Source organism: Felis catus, chromosome B2 (genome assembly GCF_018350175.1).
Source record: "Felis catus isolate Fca126 chromosome B2, F.catus_Fca126_mat1.0, whole genome shotgun sequence".
NCBI lineage: Eukaryota > Metazoa > Chordata > Mammalia > Carnivora > Felidae > Felis > Felis catus.
The window spans coordinates 102,134,628-102,138,450 of record NC_058372.1 but is presented as its reverse complement, the minus strand read 5'-3'; the positions used below and the strand labels follow the sequence as shown (position 1 = coordinate 102,138,450).

General features: G+C 39.3%; 1 long non-coding RNA gene across 1 annotated transcript; it reads left to right on the top strand.

The window, feature by feature from the left end:
- The first annotated feature begins 772 nt into the window (after positions 1-772).
- LOC109499851 lies at positions 773-3,304 on the top strand. The gene is made up of 3 exons (XR_002157391.3): positions 773-2,347; positions 2,613-2,768; positions 2,999-3,304. It is a non-coding gene; the product is annotated as an uncharacterized LOC109499851 (long non-coding RNA).
- Positions 3,305-3,823: the final 519 nt, after the last annotated feature.

Here is a 3,823-nt window from a genome sequence, read left to right as displayed (position 1 = left end):
GTTTAAAATATGAATTGAACCTATTCCCTGGCGTTGAATGTGCTTTTCTTAGCAGTTTTCAGGGAATCACGTCCCACTCTTCCCATGTGGCAGGTAGATGTTTGAGTCATCAGGTGACCACTTGAGGCAGGCACCTCCTAATCATAGACCTTACCCTACTCTTGCCGTCTGTATTGAGGAAGTCTGCTATGTTTTGAATACATGAACTTGATGTTGAAACATACAAATTACAGTTCAACTTTTTCCACACACCTACCTAAATTTAAATTTCACTGAATTTGGTAGAAACGAAGCAAAACAAATGCTATGGTTTTAAAGCAGTCAGATTAGTTGATTTGACCCATGTGACAGTCACAGTAATTAGTCTGACTGAAACTTTTATGGGCCAACCAGCTTTGAGAACACATTTTTATAGAACTTCGTTATAGTAAGTTCAAAAAGATAAGCTAATGTGACTCAATCTATTATAATACAATGCTTTGTCATCATTTGCCATTTACATTAAAAATTTTTTTTAACATTTTTATTTATTTTTGAGAACAGAGAGAGACAGAGTGTGAGTGGGGGGGGGGGCAGAGACACAGGGAGACACAGAATCCAAAGAAGTCGCCTGGCTCGGAGCTGTCAGCACAGAGCCCCATGTGGGACTTGAACTCATGAACCCTGAGATGGTGACCTGAGCCGAAGTGGGAGGCTTAACTGACTGAGCGGCCAGGTGCCCTGCCATTGTTTACATTTATCTATTTTAAACTTTGTTTAGATGCTATGTCAACATTTGTTTTATATTTGATAATGTATAGGAGAATGTTTTAGAATTGACTTGATGGTTAGGTAAATGTCAAGTCTGTTCTTGAATCCCTGTCCTGTGCAACTTCGTTTTCATGTTGATGGTAATGCCCAGGAGTGATAAGGATCTATTTACATACCTCTTTAGGGACTTTAGCTTTCAGGAAATAGGAAAGCTGTTCCTGTAACACCTTAAATACATAAATTGTGGTGAGCAGTTTAAATTATGTGAGTGGTTTAGCTTTTAAAAATTCCTCGAAAAGCTTTGGTATTGAACTTAGATTCAAATAAGACATATTGGTGGAGAGAAAAAGGGAGTAAATGAGGTTGAAAATCATCAAGATCTGCGGGTCAAATCCACTTTAATACAAGTTATATTATCAAAAGAAAGGCAAGATTTTATTTTCTTTGAAGATTAGTTAAAAGTTGTCTGTTTCTTTTTTCCCCTGCCCTCCTTTACCTTCTCTGATCTTTTCCAAGTCACTTTCATTTGAAAAGTCATTTCTTTCTTGGAATAATCTACTGTGTATAAGTTTTCAGCTATGGATTGAAACATGGGCATTTTTATGATACCAAAATTATTTCTTTTCTTCTCTCTTTTTTGCCTGCCTATCACAAATGCCTGGGAAGATTGTCTCTTCCTTGACTAGATCCCAAAGAAAGTTTTTTGTTTTGAAACCAAAAACATTTTCCATAGCATAATCTTTGAATTTGTCTTCTTAACTTTTTCTTTTCTTTCTTTCTTTCTTTCTTTCTTCTTTCTTTCTTTCTTTCTTTCTTTCTTTCTTTCTTCTTTCCTTCGTTCTTTTTTTTTTCTTTGCTGTCATTTCAGAGGGATAAACAAAGGGACTAAGATCTTTCACTGTTTCTTATCAAGTGAAAGCATCTTAAATTCTAATTTCAGTTTTCACAATACTTTCCCGTTTTCTGAGTAGCCTGTGGATTGCTCTTCTTTCTATAGGTTTTCACTCCTATAATTTTAGGTTTTTCTTTCCCATTTGATAATAGTCTATCCTTATTGTTTGTTTCATCTCCTCCTCCTCATTATCTTAACCACTTCTTATCAAGGCCTCTTTCTAGACAGGGTTTTAGGCCCTATCAGTGTGGCTTGTACTAGACTTACAACGGCCTACATGTTTTACAGATAGGAAACTGAAGCTAAGGTAGAGGGTTAGGCCAGATAATGGCTCCCAAAGATGTCCACACTAATCTCCAGAACCTGGAAATATGTTTTACCTTATATGGCCAAAGGGACTTTGCAGCCATAAGTACGATTTAGACCTTGAGAGGGGGAGATTGTTTGGGGGTTATCTGGGTGGGTCCAATCTAATCACATGACTCCTTAGATGCAAAACCTTTCCTGCCTGGGTTACAGAGAAATTTGACAAAGAGAAAAGTCACCGGCTTCAGAGTCAAAGAAGAGACTACGAGGAAAAAATGCAGGCGATCCTAGGAGCTGGGAAAGAGAAGGAAACAGTCTTCTCTAGAGCTTCCAGTATGAACACAGCCTTGTCAACAATTTAATTTTAGCCTGGGTCTCGCCAGAGACCAGAGCTGCAAGGTAATAGATCTGTACTGTTTCAGTTCCCAAGTCCGTGTTAACTTGTTATATAGCAGCAATAGAAAACTAGTACAGAGAGGTTAAGTGACTTGTTTATGGTCACACAACTTTTTAAGAGCTGGAGCCAAAATGTCATCGCTGATTCATCTACCCAGCCTTCCTCCATGACTTGCTATTTTCTTAGTAGCAGGAAGAGAGAGCTGATATTTCTCACAGCACGTGGAACTAAGTCAATTGTAGTCCTTTTTTTTTTTTTCCTTTCCAGCCTTCATCTTTTGTCTTAAATATCTCGCACGGTGTACACTTCTTGAGAGAATCCAGTTTATAAATGATAGTAGAAAAATACACATAGTTGACGTGACCCTGCTGTAGTACTCCATCAACAATGAGTTTGAAAAGCAAGAGATGAAAATTGAAAAATGTAAGTAGAACCTCTACCTGTCATGTGGAATTTGCTAACAATTCAAAAGTCCCCGGGTTCAACAGCGTTACGAGAAAAGATACGCCGCATTCTATACGGTGCTGGAGGTTAAATGACAAGTTAAGTTAGTATCTAGTTTGTGTGACAAAGGTTGTTGCTAAATCTCCTACCCCACACCCAGTTCACTAATCGCATTATTTCGTTGTCTCTTTATTGTTCTGTTTACCTAGGCAAAACAAAGATTTGTAAATATTGACGAAACAAAGGACACTTTAGGAAGGATTCCAAGAACTCCCTGTACTTTCAATACCTTCACTTTGGAGTTACCTTCAAAGAGGCTAAGATTGTAGCTGAAAACGGTCCAGCTTCTCCCACACCTTGAGAGACTGCGTTGCTGTAAGGTAACCTTCAGGACAGAAAACAGCAGCGGGGGTGTGGGATGGGGAAAGTGGTTGGATGGCTGAAAGTATTGTAACACAGTACTGAACTTCTTGTTTTGCACAAATGTTTATGGAATAAAGTGTCTTCTTTTCCACCGTGAGAATTGCTGAATATTATGTCTGAAGGCTGAATAAGTAAAGGATTAACAAATACGTAAACATCAAACAGGTTGCTAAATACTGTCAGAGAACACTAAAGGTAATCACAAATTACCTTTCCATTGAAGAGTACTTTTTTTTTTTTTAATTTTTATTTTTGGGACAGAGAGAGACAGAGCATGAACGGGGGAGGGGCAGAGAGAGAGGGAGACACAGAATCGGAAACGGGCTCCAGGCTCTGAGCCATCAGCCCAGAGCCCGACGCGGGGCTCGAACTCACGGACCGCGAGATCGTGACCTGGCTGAAGTCGGACGCTTAACCGACTGCGCCACCCAGGCGCCCCTGAAGAGTACTTTTAAAACGGTATATGTTCTCTGAACATCTGTGATTATTCAAAGAAGGCCAATTCTGAATTTGGGGGGAGTGGCCTATTGACTCCTCAAGGTTGAATTTTTGTGGAATTATTCCATGATCACTTTTGGTGGGTGCCATCTTCCTCGGCCCTGACCATGAGA